The 18,171-nt window shown below is 41.4% G+C and overlaps 1 long non-coding RNA gene across 1 annotated transcript; it reads left to right on the forward strand.

The window, feature by feature from the left end:
- The first annotated feature begins 593 nt into the window (after nucleotides 1–593).
- Nucleotides 594–17,813, forward strand: LOC116673784 (uncharacterized). Its single transcript, XR_004327876.1, has 3 exons — nucleotides 594–860; nucleotides 15,648–15,709; nucleotides 16,365–17,813. It is a non-coding gene; the product is annotated as an uncharacterized LOC116673784 (long non-coding RNA).
- Nucleotides 17,814–18,171: the final 358 nt, after the last annotated feature.

Here is an 18,171-nt window from a genome sequence, read left to right on the forward strand (position 1 = left end):
TTGTGATCTTGGTACAAGCAGGCTGCACTGACCTTGACGAAATTTACTATTTAAGTATTGAAATTTGGTATAGACGAATGACAATACATTGTTCGATACTCATACTATAAAAGTATCGAAGTTCGGTACGCAGGGAATGCTAAAGTGTTAGCATGTAGCACTGAAAATCAATGATCGTTTTTTTGTACATTTTCTTGTCTTTAGACAATCTATCAATCTAACGGGGTAACCAGGGACACGAGAGAGCAAGAGACATGATACATTGAGCTGCTGTGATAACGTCTCTCTCTCTCTCTGTCTCCCTGTCTCTCTAAAAGAAAGGGATAAAGGGCCTTTTCTCCATTCCACATGCCAGGCAACTCCCAGCGGCCTCTTTGTTGACACAGCCGCGACAATGAGAACTAAAGGCCTCCCATTATGAGCCTAACCCAGGGCCCAGTCGCAGGGTTATCCAGTGCAGGCCAGCCAGCATTGGCCAAGGCCCCCTTGAATATTGGAATATTAGGCTGGATATATAAGACTACCCCCCCAGCCCCCAGCCCTTTGCAGCATTGTTCAGCGTTATTCTGCTCCCACAATGGGACATCACACTTTGGAAGTAATTTTCAAAAAGGGGAAGCCAATCAAAAATAATGGCACTTATTGTTTCTCTTTTGACACACATTGCTGAGCGGCCTGCCCCTCCCTTGTCCGTCGCTTTCTCTGCCTGTGTAGCCCTAAACCCCAGGGTTCATTCACGTCTATTATACGGACAAATTAAATAAAACCCGAAAAGGGTCGGAGGGGAGCGGAGAGCAACGCTGGCCGTCGGTGGTGGTGTTTGAAAGAGACGGGGAAGGGAGGAACACCATGGAGGGAAGGTGGGTAAGCCTGAGGAGTGGATACAAGGGAAAACTGGAGCTTAAGGAAGGCAGAAAAGGATGCAGACAGGCCCAGGTGCAGTTTAAGTTTCTGCTGTTGATGGACACATTAAGTTCTGCAGGAATGTAACTAAAGACGTGATGCTACCGGAGCATTTCTGTCACCGCTTAGGCCGAGATGGTATTCTGATGGGAAAGTACTTGAAAATAAAGGCATCTGGGAACAATAAGAATTTGTGAAGATTGGAAATTGAACACTTGGCATCCATTTCTTTCTCCTCCGTGCTCTTCCCCTACTCATACTTTGCTCCAACAAGGGGAAATAGAGAAAAGCCTGTAGAAATGATAGAGGTTGCCTCACCTTGGATGGACTGATTGATGGATAGATTGATATATCTACTTTCTCCCATGGATGGGTGGATGGATGACTAGTGAAAGGAGGGAAGGTATGTTGCTACTTATCAAGGAGGGGAGGGCCCTTCGAGGCATGAAGGTGTGTGTGCTACATAGGTGGTCGAGGTTCATTGGCTAATGATCTGCTGCATTTATAGTATATATTGCTTTTTTTCATGAGGTCTTCATGAGGAAAAACTTGACCTAAAGCTGACAAATGTAATCTCACTTACAATCGGCCTTAACCGCTGTTCCCTTTTGACCGCGACGCAGAACAATGACTTTCACTACATGTGCACAGAAACTAAAAAGTCTTCCACCCCTGTTAAACTATTGTGCATCCACTTGTGGCAGCAGGGCACTGCGCAGAGCTGCTGCATTGGAATCTGGAATCTGCAGCTAATCAAATGTTTTGGGAAGTCCCGGTGGCTGACTTTGGCGAGTTTTGATCCATTATCTAGCGGTGCAATTGGAAACCACTGGTCAGGTTTAGTTGTGACCTTTTGGGACTCAGATCACACGTTGGCCTTATGAAGCTCTCGACTTGATTTAATTCACATGTTGTATTTGAAATAATACAGGTATTCTTGTTTCAGTGGGGATTTTAACATGATGAAATGTTGGCTCAGAAGCCTTTTGACCCTGACGAGCCTGGGCCACCAGGCTTGCAGTACACTGGGTGAAATACTTCATTTTAGGAAGTAAAACTATCCCGCATTTGAGAAAAGTCAGATAAAAGTAAATACAATTTTATGTAGCAGAACTGTTTGATCCTTCTTTCCTATCTTGTTAGTCATCCTGTTTTGAGACAACTAGGTTACATAACTGTTGTTTCAACTACATTTCAGACCATGTTTTATAGTCTCTGAAATGCTGTTAGACAACAGTTATATGTAACCTAGACATGTAAAGAGTTTTGTTCTGCAGATAAAAAAATCCGTGCTCACTGTTCTGTATCTTGCTTAAGTATTAATCATGCAGCGATGCCTGCAAGCCGAAGAGGCCAAATATTGCAGCTTTAGATAAATGAAGAGAAGGATGGATACAGTAGGTAGGTAGACAAGAACCATGCATTTTGAGAGGAGTGAAGTGAGAGGAGGAAAGGGGGGAGGGGGAGGAATGGAAAGAAAGGAAGAAGAAAAGGTTGTTGAGGGAGGGGAGGAAAGGGCAGGTGGAGTAGAGCTGCTCTTTGGGGTCTTTGAAAGCAGCAGGTCCCGGCTGCTAGCTTGACCCCATTTACGATGAGCGAGAGACGTCAAGAAGACCTGGGAGAGGGAGAGAGAGAGACTCCTCAGCCCTGCACTTAAAGGCCCTCCCCAGGAAGTCCTCATTCTTCCCAGAGCTGACACCCCCCACCAACAGCAGAGAAAATCGAGGAAAAAGTCCTCATTTAAGATGAGTGGAGGAGAGTGAGAGGACCCCCACCCTCCTCTGAGGGGGGGGTCCTGATATCAAAACTTTCCCTCAGCAGGATGGAGAGAAATGTCAGCAAGAAAGAAAGGTTTAGTGTCTTTTATCTTTTGATTTGGATATTGATTTGTGTGTACGAAGCTTGTTATCAACCCGTTTGACCTTTTCTACATTTTGCAATGTTGAATTCAAAATCGAGCGATCTATTGTTTGTCACATGATCTACGTTTGAAAGACAAACTCTAGTATGACGGGAAAAACAGCAGTGGTGGAATGTAAATACGTACATTTAATCATGCACTTGAGTATTACCATTTTTAAACAGTCCCCGCCCATTCATCTTCCAGGATGGATTTGTCTCTCAAACTTTGATGTTCCCCTGATCCCAGTCCCTGTGCTAACGCTTCCATTCATAAGTATAGACTTCCTTCTGGGCTAGGATTGTCTTTTGTTAATAAACTTCATGGTAGTATTTCCTCTAACTTAATTAAAATATCTCTTCAACCAACTCCCGCTAATGGGCCTTGTGTATGGGATACCTCTATCCCTTTGCTTACTACATTGAGCGTAAGGGTCTCTGTATAATCCATCTGAACATTAGAAGCTTACTTAACAAATTGGACCATCTAACTATTGTAGTTGAGCAGACTACTCCTGATATTCTTGTGTTGGGTGAAACCTGGCTTGGGAAGAATATACTGTAGGTAACTCAGATGTGGCTCTCTATAATTAAAATAGATGGGTTAGGTAGGGGCGGTGGAATTGGAATATGTCAAACGTTGTCTCTCAGTGTCAATTTTAAATGCTGTTTCTCTTCCTAATTGCTGAGAATTTGTAAAGGTCCATCATGGTCCGGACCCACTGACTGTGGTCAGTAGACTACCGACCTCCCTCAGCTGAATCACACGCTACTGACTCCCTGTTGAATATGCTCTCTAAATTATCTGCTGATGAATTACTTGTATTGGGTGACCTAAATCTGAATTGGCTGAGTGATGCTTCTGTGCAGTTTAAAATCTCATGTGAATCACCATGGCAGCTTACTCTATTTAATGTTATGAATGGCCGTTTTTGTTTGCGTTCTAAAATACAGCTTAAGCTTTCATTGTTTATAACTGCTTGCCCTATATGTCTTTTAATGTTGCCAACATAGATGATGCTGATGAAGGCCATCCTGTGAGGTTTACATCTTGGAATGTTAAGGGGCTTAATGGTCCTAATCTAAAACAATTAAAACCGGATATATTACTTTTACAAGAAACACATCTCAGATTGGAGGATCATAACGGATTCTGTAGAAATTGGACGAGTCCAATCTTTTATTCCAAATTCACTAGCAGGTCCAGGGCGTGGCTGTATTGACTGCCAAAAGTACTCAATTTACACCCTCTAATATAATCAGTGAGCCCAATGGCTGTTTCCCCATACTTTCTGGTTCCCTCTTCAGAAGGCTGTACTTGTGAATGTTTATGCCCCTAACTGGGAAGATGTTCACTTTGCAAACAAGATATTGCCACTAATACCCAATCTAAATCAACTCACCAGCTAATTTTCTCAGGAAAATTGAACTGCTCCGATCCCAAGCAAATAGCTTCTGGTAAGGCCAAATCTTTTTTTACTTTTTATGCAACAGAATGCTTTTGTGGATCCTTGGAGAATTGTGAACCCACTCAGTAAGCTATTCTCTTTTTTCCCCCCATGTCCATCGTTCCTTTTCCCGACTAGACTATTTCTTTATAGACAGCTCCTTTATTTCAATGATAACGGATTAAAAATACTGCTGTCGTTATATCTGATCACTCACCTGTGTTACTGGATCTGGGCTTTCCTTTAAACATTAGAGAACGATCCCCATGGAGATTTGACCCACTTCTGCTTTCAAGTGAGGATTCTTTTTAGTTTTGTCTCAATGAAATCGATTCTATTTCATATTCTGTGCCTTGGGAAACTTTAAAGACGTACTTACGAGTAGTAATCGACCGATTTATTGGTAGCTCCGTGTTGCTGGGGACGTTGCAGTTCCCGTGCAGACCATGCACTGCCCCTCCCCCAATAGCAGAGTGCTGGAAGCCTGCTCTTCAAGACAACTATAAGTTTTAAACTTTCAAAGCATCTTTTAACTGTTTGACTTAGCTGAAATATTGCTATACACTTTGAAAGTGGGAACATGTTGCTCTATATGTGCTTGCAGCTATAGCTAAGCAAGTGTGTGGGTCCAAATGGAAAATGTGAATGCCTCGTCTATAAAACTGCTTGCCATTGTATTTAAGGAGCTGCAAATAGCTAAGTTGTAGGCTAGCCGTATGCGTATGGTAGCTGTTATGAACACTGGTCATAGGGTTAAGTACTGCCTACGTTCCGGGGAAGTTTTATTCAGCAACCACCTGGCTTAGGTTTGGACGCGTGTGGTGTGTGAGAGACACACCAGACTCAGATGCAAAACTGCTACTGACAACTTGCAGCATTCCTTCAACTTATTATAGAACACTCTCTGACCTTAAACTGGTCCTTAAAGTGCCCATATTTTGAAAAAAACACTTTTTCTGAGATTTGGGGTTATTTTGTGTCTCGCACACACGCATACAAACTTTGAAAAAAGTATCCATGCTGTTTTGAGTGAGATACAGGTCTCTGAATGTCATCTGTCCTTTTTATAAAGTAGTTGACATAATGGGTTGGTAGGAGGGGGGAGGTGGACTAGGGGATTGTAGGAGGTTAGAGAAGATGGGAAAAGTCTTTTGGGATTGGAGAAAGAGGATTCAATTTGGGTTTGATAAAAAGAGCTTTTTGCTGCAGAAATGGAGGCAGCGAAGAAGGAAAGAAGAGACCGATACGTAAGCAGATCATCTGGGTGTTTAGATGTCTGCCATTTTCTTTCTGCTGCCTATATAGTTGATCTTACAGCACACACTGAGTCACATAACCACGAGCTAGGGACAACTTGCAAACCTGCTGTGAAGAGGACAGAGAGAGTCAAGAGAGGAGGATAGAGTAGAGAGGAGAGTGTCTGTGGCAGCGTTGGGAGGCATGAGTAAGAAAGAGTCAGATGAACGGAGGGTTGATAAAGTACATTTCGCCAGGGGAGGAGGAGGAGAGAGTCAACGAATGTTACGGTGGACAGGTGTAGTGTCTCTTGAGATATGGTTGTGAGCAGAGGTGGGTAGTAACGAGTTACATTTAGTCCGTTACAATTACTTGATTAAGTTTTTGAAAAAATTGTACTTCTAGGAGTAGTTTTAAATCACTATACTTTTACTTTTACTTGAGTAGATTAGTGAATAATAAACTGTACTCTTACTCCGCTACATTAGGCTACAAGGAGCTCGTTACTCGTTACTACGCTTCATTGTTTTTACCCCAGCGTACGTCTCATTTTAATGTTTTATTTTGACAGAGAGAGAGTCTTCCGCTGAAGGCTCTACCACGTGACTGTGCTTAACCAATCACACGTCGTTGTGCAGTCACGTGATCATACTCGCTTCAGCAGCGCATCATAGACATATAAAGAGGTATCTCTTTATATGTCTATGCAGCAGCGGGACAGGTTAGCTTTAACAGTCGTAGCAAAGCAAAGACGTCAGAATCAAACGTCGCCAAGGCAACGCAGACCAGGAGGACCCCCCCCCGGCCTCATAGTGAAAGCATGTTTACCTTAGGAAAAGTGTGACACAGCAGCTACATCATGCGGCGTCTTCTGTGTCGACCAAAACAAACGGACATGTGAGCGTTCAAAAACTCAACATCTAACCTGAGGAGACGTAGCGGTAGTTTCGGTTTTTGCTGTGGAGAGGTGGATCTTTGTCTTTTAGATTACATACAGTATGTTTTGCACATGCAGTTTTCATCCAAATTTAATGTGACAAGTCTCTCAAGTAAGCTATTTTGTAATTAATAAATACTTTTTAATTTATTTTATTGATTGGATGAGCTATAATTTTCCTAAAGATGATTATTTTGTATTTTTGTCGGTCTGATTGATGCTCGTGTTAAGAAATAAATCAGAAGTTACTCAACAGTTACTCACTACTTGAGTAGTTTTTTCATCAAGCACTTTTTTACTCTTACTCAAGTAATTATTTGGACGACTACTTTTACTTTTACTTGAGTCATATTATTCTGAAGTAACAGTACTTTTACTTGAGTACAATTTTTGGCTACTCTACCCACCTCTGGTTGTGAGCTGACTGACCTTTCTTTTTGGATGTCCACACAGGGGTAAGAGATGAAGAAATGGTCTGAGGTATGGAGTGGAGTAACAGTGAGGTTGGATGTAGAGCAGCTTCTGGTGAATATGACATTAGGGGGTTGCCATCCTGTGAGTAGGTGGGTAAGGCGAGAGTGAGAGGGCAAAAGTAGAGAGAAGGTGTAAAAAGGCAGTGGACTTGTCTGTCTTTCAGGATATTTGAAAGAACAACCAGCTCATTTCATTTAAGTTATTTATTTATAAGGACAGCGCACATTCATTAACATTTCTGTAAATGTGCCAGGCTAATTTTCAACTGTAGTCCTTTGGCAAGATGTTGTGAGAACCATCAATTGACTTGGTCAGTTCTTCCTAGATGTCAAGTCAGCCATAAAATACAAAAACTCTCTCAGAGGACCTGGTGGGAAGTAGATGACAATGATTAGACTTCTATAATTGTTGGATTTTGGTTTAGTTTTTTTGACAAGCTTAAGTGTTTATGACAAGATATGGTCATGGGAAATTTGGTGATCATTGATCGTTGTTTAGGTACATTAATGCCGTGTTGTAAACAGAGGAGCGTGTAGCCAGCGCAGCAGCAGCAGAACTCCTGTGTCTGGGCCTGCCCTGTGGGGATAGAGATTTTTGTGGATTTGTTGGCATCTGTTGCTCAAGAATTCGCTATATGTGTTATGAACTTTATTTGTTTTAACTAAACTGAGCTTGTGGTGTACAAAATTACTCAACACAAAATCTGACGGGTACACGTCCCCACCGAAAACAACGCCTACATGTTACCCCCACCTCTACCCGGAGGTCTGGGTGGGTTGGTTGTGTAATCCAGGTCTCAGTGAGAGCAAGGAAGTCAAGGGATAGCTGGCTGGCAAAGCCAGGGATGAACTCAGTCTCACGAGTGGCAGACTGGCAGTTCCACAGGCCACCTGAGACTAGGTGTCGAGTGCGCGTGGGATAGGTGAGAGAGGTCGGGTTGCGGAAAAGTTGCAAACTTATGCAAGGTTTGTAATATCTCCGAGAGGATACACGGACAAGAATGAAATTGCAACTGTTTATAGCTTCATGTTTATTTGTCATTGCAATTGTTTTTTGTGTATGACTGTTGATATAAAGTCGTCGCCATTTCCCTCATTGAAAATGAGGAAAACCTCAATGTCTTTTGAGTATAAATAAAGGTTAAAGAAAAAAAAGTGCTACCTTATACCGAGAAAAGTTTGTACTATTGTACTGCTTTTTCTGACTTTGTTTAAGAACTTTGGTTATAAAATGTTATATCCAAAACATATGCAACTGTATAAATGCATGTTTGTGCATCATCAGTAATAATATATGATATTTGCCATACTTTTGCCGTTGATACTTTAAGCATGGTACATTTTGCTCATAATACGGCTACAGTTTTATTTAATTTGCATATCGATGGTCTGTATTTCTATCAGTACCCGTGCGCCGCTCGTATATGCTCGCCGCACGGCGTTAACTTCTGGCCAATTCATCATCTCGATTGCACAGACAACCCTAGATTAAGCCTTAAATTCGAGTTTAGATAACTGGTTCCATTTTTAAATTGGTTAGCAAATATAGCCAAATTCAATTGTTTTTTCTTGCTTGCTCCTGTTCACAGTGGACATTTAAGATCCCTTTGTTTGTAATTGAGGGGGGACAAAGTCACAGTCCTAATTTAGTGCAAAGTTACATTCAGCAGCAGTTTACATTAGACAAATGGAGCTGGTATCCTCCATTGTTTACGTAGTACATTTTCTCTTTGAGTTGTCAAACACTCCAGTCCACCCTCCACTTGGTGTGGAAACACTCTTCACATGGGCACCTAGCTATTGGTTTAAGACAGACTTTGTTTTTTGAAGATGTCAATACTGCTGCAAGAGGAACAGGGCTGGTCAGTGACTGTGTTTTCCTGATTGGGTGAATGTCTGCCTCAGCTTACAAAGCTTTTTGCCCTACAGAATCATTTTCAGATGTGTCAGTTGAAATCAGCTACGATGCTGGTGGTGGGGGTTGAGCGGGATTAGCTGTTCTTAGCCACCAAACTGACACAGAGGTGTCAGCCCAGCATGTTGAACCTTTCTAGTTGACTGTCAGCTGTTTTCTCTGCTGTTGTGCAAAATTGGCAGAATTGCAGGTGAGCGTGTGTGTTTGAGAGACAGGATAACGCTCGCAGCCAGGCAAATATATATGGCAATAGTTGTATAACTTTGTGCCTCTTTTGTTTTTTTTATGAAAAGCATTGAATGTTTTGTTCCAAATAGATACAAATCTAAACAGTAGATAGAATACCATAGGATTATGCATCACCACACTGTGTGCAAAATGTTTAGGCAAGTTGTATCCCTGTGGATTTACTGTACATTGCTCTCAGTCAATCAGAAATGTTAATAAACCTTAAATGTAAATATCTAACAAAGGAAAAGTGAGTTTGGGCTTTCTCATGAGAATACATATGCATGCAGAATTATCATGCAACTAAAAGAAAAACTAAGTTTCCCATCTGACCAATATAGCCACCCTTCTTTTCAACAACTGGCATGAGCCTTCCATCCATGGAATCTGTTATGATCAACGTTTTGCGCAGCAGCAACCACAGCCTCCCGAATGCTGTTCAAAGAAGTGTACTGTATTCCCTCACGGTAAATGTCACGTTTAGGAGGGGCCATGTCATAATCCTTTTTTCTTCTTCTTTTTTTCCCCTAACTTTGTTTTTATTTTCTTGATACAACAATGTATGAAAACAATGTACAATGTAGACTTAGCAAAGTACATTCCCTCCCCCCCTCTAACCATATTTCCAGGATGTATCTCCCAGATATCTGAACTCATTCAGGGAGGGTCTCCGTAGTAATGTTTAAAGAAACAGTTGACTTTTGGTAATATTCAGTTTATACCCAGAGACGGCACCAAATTGCTCAAGACACTGAAGGACTTGGGAGGGATGTAGCTGGATCTGAAAGATAAAGTATGACATTTTTTGCTGTATCTTGTACATTTTTTGTTTTTTTTCCACTGGCGAACGGAAGCCATGTGAAATGAAATGTGTATAGAGGTTTTACCCAAGCAATGTATCTTTTGCCTATACAAAATCTACGCAAAGTGGCAAAAAGTCCCACTCCACATGGTCAAACGCCTTTTTCGCGTCAAAAAGGACAAGAATTTCCCTAGAACCCAGAGTACAAGCTGAACGGATGGTATTTAATACTCGTCTTATATTGAAGAACGCTATTCTACTTTTAGTGAAGCCTGTTTTATCGTTTAGTCATGCCGCTATGGGCCTAGACTGCTGGGGGGACTTCCCATGATGCACTGAGCACCTCGAAAATTGAATTTAAAATAGTTGGGGAGTGAGGAGTTACAGCGTCCGCCTAACCCGGCCCACCTGCTTCTCGTCATAGTTGTCAGATTTTTCCATCATATAATCAATAATATAATAAAACTAGAGGGAGGCAGGGCATACAGCCCAATCCAGTTGGGGAGAGTTCTAGCCCGACCAGGCTCCTATCTTTACCCTGTCTCTTAGTTATGCTGCTATAGTTTCAGACAGCTGGGGGACTTCTTTGACACACAGAACTCCTCTCTCCCATTTTGTGTGCATCCATGTCCCAGAAATGCGTGTTACTAACCTAGCTCTGGGTCATTCCCCAGAGTCCTTATGTTCTTTTTCCCCAGCAAGTTTCCTTGGATAAGGGAGGCTCCAAAATCAAGGTTGCAGCTGTCGCCATGGTCCCGCTACACGTTCCGTTCTGCGATGCCATGTTACATCCTGCCACGATCTACGGTGCCCAGCTCCGTTCTGCTGTGCCTTGTAATGCCGCACAGTGCCATGCTATGCCACAAACTACTACAAAGAACTACTACAAATACTATTGTTAATGCCACTATTCATTCTAACCCCAACCGGTTGTCAGACACCGCCTACCAAGAGCCTGGGTCTGTCCCAAAGGGGAGTATTTCCCAAAGGGGAGTATTTCCTCGCCACTGTCGAACTGTTGCTTGCTCTGGAGGAAACTACTGGAACTGTTGGGTCCTTGTAAATTCTGAGCATGGTCTAAACCTACTCTATCTGTAAAGTGTCTTGAGATAACTCTTGTTATGAATTTGTACTATAAATAAAATTGAATTGAATTGTTTAGTTGATTAGTTGTGGGAGGATGGACTCCTGTCTCAGCGCCAATACTTTGGCATTGACTGGGCATAGGCTTATTGGTCTAAAGCTGCCACATTCAAGTGGAGCTTTGTCTTTTCTTTAAGATTAAGGAAATAGACGCTTGCCGTGAAGACTGCGGCGATAAACCAGTCTTAATGGCCCGATTGAACATGTCAAGCACGGGTTTTGCCAGGATGTCTGTAAATGTCTTATAGAAGTCAATGGGAAGCCCGTCAGGTCCAGGGTTCGTTACTACTAAATGATTCCATCCAAACCTCGGGGACAACAGGTTGGGGCTTTCCTTCTCCTATCCTTTGGACCAATCCTCAGGACAACAAACTAAACGCACAAAGTGCTTTCACAGGTACCAGACAATAATAATACCTCTCTCTCGACTTTACTGACATGGTACGCTTTCTAAATAGAACCACTGCAGCTTTTGCAACCCGTCCCCCTGAGACATGCAATTTCCAGAGATGGTAAAAGTAACAATGTAAAAGTAGCCTTGCAAGTGACAACCATTTTTTATGCAAAGCTACCTGGACCACACAAATGTTCCTAGAGAGCAAGCTGAGAAACTTCAGTCGATATGGAAAAAAGGCTCTTTATATGCTGTTGCTTCCATTTGAAAATGGATGTCTGCCAATAGGCCTAAAACATCACATATATGATTATTGTGATAGAGACTGGGATTCCAGGTTAATTAGATTCTGAGTGAGTAGCAAGATATGAATTCAGTTGGGATTCTGTTACAATTCAAACATGAGTCCTCTAATTTACGTCTGACAGGTTTGAGACATTAGCCCAAAATAAAGTTGATTTCAGACCGAGTAACGTTAAGGTTGATCTCAAAAACAAAATGCATTGACTAACGTTAACGCTACTACAGCGCTGTTACATTAAATCAAGATTCTGAATTACTTTTTAATATGAAGCTATACATGCATATATTGTATCAGTATTAGATTATTTTTAAATGAAGTCAACGCTCTCTAACCTTAATGTTACTTGGGGTACTTAGCTAAATGCAAGAGAAATCAGGCGTAGTCATTGCTAGCAGGAGAAATAATGTCACTGACCATTAAGGTAAACTTAATAAAGTTACTGAAAGAAGAACAAAGCATTTACCTCTGTTTTTCAAATTTGATGGTAAACTATTGAAAGACAGTTTGTGGTGTTTCGGTTGGCACAATTTGCAGCACATTACAACAGTAATTCAGGCTGATTGAAGACCCCTTTGCTTTGTGTCGGGGTCCTGATCAGCCTGTCGAGGTTGTATTCGCTACAACAACCGCCTCGCTCTACATTATCCCTTACTTATAGTCCCATCCAATTACATTGAATTTGGTATTGATGACTCAAAAAATAACATTGTTAACTTCGCTTAAATTATTTGAAACTAAAGTTACGGGTAACAATTTATTAAAATGTAAGGAGTACAAAGTACTGATATTTGTGTCAAAAATGTAAGGAGTAAAGGTCGGCACTAAAAAAAATAAACAGAAAAAATATTTGAAAAATGTACTTGAGTACAGTAACACAAGTATTTGTACTTCCCATCTCTGGCCATATACTGTATTTGGGTGTTTAAACTTGGACTAAGCAGAGGATTTTCATGTCATCATCGTTATGTGTTTGCATTAGCCAGACAAGTTGGACTGATGCTGATCGCTCTGAGGGGTGGGGGGGGGGTTATTTGGCTGGGACCGACTCTGCCTCTCAGACGGACTATCGTTGCTGTTAATCCTCTTTGTGGTCCGCTAATCTGCTCCGTCCGGGCCTCACTGCCTCACCTCGTCCTTTCCCTTCTTCTAGCCGTGTTTCCCTCCATCCTTCCTTACCCTTCTCCCTGTAATGCTAACTAATCCTATTATGCAGAGAATCCAAGCTTTGTGTTGACCTCCTGTCTGTCTGAAAATCAAACTATAAATGACAGATCAGGGATCTTCCGCATTCCCTTTTCCTCAACGTCTCTACGATAATTTGTCGAGCTAGGGTGACCGATGTGCTTATTTGTTTCGAGAGCGAGATGACCAGAGATTGACTGTGTCTGCTGGAGTCAGGACGCAGGTAGCCTACCTTTTTCTAGATTTCAAAACAAAGAAATGTCCAATCAAAAATTTGTAGTTTTAGGCAAAGTCCTGTGTGGTAGCTATTCCTAACCATTCTATCCAGTATTTGCTCTCTGAAATCATTTCCTGTATGTGCCGTTTTGCAACCTCAAACATTCCTAAGATGGAAACTACTTTTTTGTAACAATCCCACAATTTTAAAGATGCCAAATGTAAAGCAATCAAATAAAGTCTCTAAATACATTTTAGGCTAGGTTAACCGTGTCCAGACTACAGCTGTGTATTTCTACCTCATTTCCCTCTTCAAAATCACGTCAGAAGAGTAGTCACAGCGCTTACTTGCTTTGGTGTTTATAAAGCATCAAAGTTCAACAAAGAATGGTACGCATTAGAAAAGATCCTTTTTCATTTTTGTCTTCTATGTAGCTAGAAAATTCCCCCAGTAGCAGAGAATGATTTATTATTTCCAAATAAAGCTATTTATGTAATCTTTTAAAAAATTACTTTTTCTTTTTTTCATATCGCAGGGAAAAAAAAGTTGCAATGTCAGTTTATTCCAATAATGTGCATGCATGCGTGCACTACTTGGCTACTGGGTCAACTAGTTTCACCACACTCTATTCTGTTAACGCCACTGCTATTTAATGTGGAAGTCGGACTGAGAGAGAAAACATTTTTAATTTTAAATAACGTACTGTACTGTGACTATTTTGTTAATAAAACCTTTAATAAGATACTATGAACTCTTTAAAATGTACTCTACCGTGACTGACATTTTTGATCACATGCTGTACTAATTTTATGATTTGACCTGTGTTGTCGTCAATTGTACAGTTGTGGTCAAAAGTTTTGAGAATTACACAAATAGTATTTTTTACAAAGTCTGCTGCTTCAATTTTGTATGATGGCAATTTGCACATACTCTAGAATGTTATGTAGAGTGATCAGATGAACTGCAACTAATGGCAAAGTCCCTCCTTTCAATAAAAATGAACTTAATGTTAAAAAACATTTCCACTGCATTTTAGCCCTGGCACTAACAGACCAGCAGACACCATGTCAGTAATTATTTAGTTAACACAAGTGAGATTGTTGATGAAGACCAGGCTTGAGATCACTCTGTCATGCTGGTTGAGTTAGAATAACAGACTGGAAGCTTTAAAAGGAGGGTGGTGCATGAAATCATTGTTCTTCTGTTAACCATGGTTACCTGCAAAGAAACACGTGCTGTCATCATTGCTTTGCACAAAAAGGGCTTCACAGGCAAAGATGTTGCTGCTAGTAAGATAGCAACTAAATCAACCATTTATCAACCATCAAGAACTTCAAGGTGAGAGGTTCAGTTGTTGTGAAGATGGCTTCAGGGCGTCCAAGAAAGTCCAGCAAGCGCCAGGACCGTCTCCTAAAGTCTATTCAGCTGCGGGATTGGGGCACCACCAGTACAGAGCTTGCTCAGCAATGGCAGCAGGCAGGTGTGAGTGCATCGGCACGCACAGTGAGGCAAAGACTTTTGGAGGATGGCCTGGTGTCAAGACAGGCAGCAAAGAAGCCACTTCTCCCCAGGAAAACATCAGGGACAGATTATTATTCTGCAAACTGCTGAGGACTGGGGCAAAGTCATTTTCTCAGATGAATCCCCCTTCCCGATTGTTTGGGGCATGCGGAAAAAAAGCTTGTCTGGAGAAGACAAGGTGAGCGCTACCATCAGTCCTGTGTCATGCCAACAGTAAAGCATCCCGAGACCATTCATGTGTGGGGTTGCTTCTCAGCCAAGGGGGGGGGGGGGGGCGCGCAGCGCGCTCACTCACAATTTTGTCTCAAAACACAGCCATGAATAAATGATGGTACAAAACATCCCCCAAGAGCAACTTATCCCAACCATCCAAAAACAGTTTGGAGACCAACAATGCCTTTTCCAGCGTGATGGAGCACCTACCCATAAGGCCAAAGTGATAACCAAGTGGCTCGGGGAACAAAACCTCAACATTTTGGGTCCATGGCCAGGAAACTCCCCAGACCTTAGTCCCATCGAGAACTTGTGGTCAATCTTCAAGAGGCGGGAGGACAAACAAAACCCACAAATTCTGACAAACTTTGAGAGTTGATTATGCAAGAATGGACGGCCATGAGTCAGGATGTGGCCCAAAAGTTAACGGACAGCATGCCAAGGCGAACTGCAGAGGTCTTGAAAAAGTAGGGTCAACACTGCAAATGTTGACTCTTTGCGTAAACTGAATGTAATTGTCAATAAAAGCCTTTGGCTCTTATGAAATGCTTATGATTATACTTCAGTATACCGTAGTAACATCTGACAAAAATATGTACAAACACGGGGTGAGATAACTCAAAGAAATCCAATCCTTGTGTCATTCTCAAAACTTTTGACCACGACTGTACACTGCCTACCTAAATTGTCATTTAGTCGTCCAAACTTTCACAACCTCTGGTATGGTAGAGTTGTAAAACATGTCATGAGACATATAATATATTTACAATTCTTTCTCATCTTCTCGCAGGACAGACTTTATGTTTAGTTAATGTCTTTCTTTTCTGTCCAGACTGCTGAACCAACAAAGGGCCTGGAGGAGACGACAACTGGAGCACGTGGAACAAACATTTGGTAATTCAATCCAATTCTTTCCTAGTAGTCCTCAAAATAGTAATACTAGCGTGACTCGCCTAGCGTGGCTCCAGAGTTAGATACACTATATAGATATACAAATAATGCATGGTTCTCCTGCAAATAACGTACAGGGACTACACCATGACTTTTTCATTGGCATATTAACAAACAAATGTACAACATACTATGACATTTTATCAAACTTTTCATTAACATACCATGACTTTTATGGCATACTTAACAATGACTTTTAATGGCACGCGATTATACTATGACTTTTTGACAAATCACATGTAGTATAGTATGCTCTAAAAGGCATAGTACTTTTATTAAATATAACTTGTTTTTGGCATACTTGACTTTTTAATTTTTTAGAAGGTTCTTTACAGCAGGGCTTTTAGGATGTACTATATAATGGCTTTTTTTTTTTTTTTTAATCCTTTTTATCGCACACTATTCTAATTGTATGATTTTTTTTTTTTTTAGAATGGACTATGAGTGTGACTGTTAAATTGGATGTACAGGTTGGACTTGGGACTTTTGTGATTGAATCTATACAGAGCTTTTACTGCTTCTACAGTACAACTACTACGAGTTGATTTGATTGTTACTAAATGTTTGTTCCCTGCCCTCCAATTAATGTCTCCTGCAGGCCCTTTGAGTCCCTTTGTTAATACGGCAATGTAAGTACTACCACCCAGAAAGACCACTCAGCGTGCTGTGGCTGAGCACCACCTGTGTCACCACGAGAAACCAGGGGGACACTGGATTGGTGAAGAGCCACACTGTGCCAGCTGGCAGCATTGAGGCCAAAAAAGGCGCCCAGAAAAGGCAGTCTGACCCAAGCATCCGAGCTCTGTCGTACAGCGATGCTGAGGAGAAGCTGGCAAAAGGGAGGGTGGAAAGCCAGAAGAACAGTATGTGTGGCAGCAGCAGTAGCAGTGGGAGTATTCCCATGTCCTCAGCCCCAGGGGGCCCTCCCTCCAGTTTCAGCCTTCCCAGGACCAGCAGTCCAGAGCAGTGACCAAAGTGAAAGTGGACGTCAACCTGTGCAACATCTTCCCCTCGGAGCTGGTGAGCCGTGTGATGGCCAGGAGCCCCCACATTGCAGACCCCCAGCAGCTGGCAGCTGCTATACTTGCAGAGAAAGCCCAGACAGGGTACTGAAGAACAAAGGAAAGTGTGAACTCCCGATAGAAAACAATAGCAGTCAAGTAGTCTGAGTAAAAATAGGAAAACACAAACATCAGAAGAGGAAACTTTGCCTTTGCAACACTTGAAAGCACGTTGGGTTTGCATGGTGGTATTTTAAATACTGGAATGCTTTTGGATTGTCTACATGTTGAGCTTTTTCTTTTCTTATGACATTAATGAGACAATGTCTAGGTTTCAAGGATATGAAATGCTAAAGATAATCCAAATCCAGCTCTGGTTACTGCACAGGGACAACTAAATCCACTGAACTTTATGAAGTGTGGGGAAAGCAAATCATTTCAGGAAATCTTGGACTTTGACACAAAGTGCAACTTCCGCGTCTAAACAAAAAAGTAATCCTCTGCACTGTATCTGGATATATTAAATATGACGTACAATGTGTAGTTTGGCATCATATAGGCTACGACGACAGCTAAAGACAATACTCATGAGTAGTGTAACATAGTAGAGTTTAGTAAACAAATGTATGTTTTATCACAAAGTAGCTTGTAGTTAAATGATTGTCGCTTGTGTCCCTTGCTGTATGATAGCACAGGCCTACTGTACACACTACATAACCTTACATGATTCTGTTGATATTTTCTTGCTTATGGTTTGTTTCAGTAATTAATCTCTGCTGTGTAAGATGTTCAGCAGCAGTTTCCTAATCTTAGCAATGGCAAATAATTTAGCCAGTGATTTAAAGATTGGTGGATATATTGATAGTTTCTGCAGTGGTTAATTAACCCATGTTTGGTCTGTAACTAATTTCATATATCAGCTGTTCTAGCCTTGTGACTAGTGGAATAATTTGGGACATGCCATGTTGGTAGATAGAAATAATAAGTGAAGGTACCCACGCTGCGCCAGCTATGTCGGAGAGGTCTGAGTGTGAGCCAATGCCAGAGTAAAAGAAAGTATGACATATTTGGGGAAACCCCGAATATTTTGAAAAAACAAGAAAACACAGCCGTTTTTTTTTGACGTGTTTAGAAGAGGTGGGTGCAGGAGCTTAATCTTCCCTTGGGGGCAGTGCTAGTAGATACTTTCTGGGTCTTTTTGGTTTTGGACAGCACGAGTGGGTTTTGTTTTTTTAGGTCAGGCCTTAATTTTTTCAAGAAAAAAGCCACAGGATAGATGTCTAAAAAAATTTTTAAAAAAGAATAGTAAGTTTTTCAAAAAAAGTAAAATAAAAAGTATAGTATGTCGAAAAAAGTGTTTAAAAAGACATGTTTGTAGTCTAAAAAAAATGTTTTAAAAAAGCC

Source organism: Etheostoma spectabile, chromosome 24, assembly GCF_008692095.1.
Source record: "Etheostoma spectabile isolate EspeVRDwgs_2016 chromosome 24, UIUC_Espe_1.0, whole genome shotgun sequence".
Classification (NCBI taxonomy): domain Eukaryota; kingdom Metazoa; phylum Chordata; class Actinopteri; order Perciformes; family Percidae; genus Etheostoma; species Etheostoma spectabile.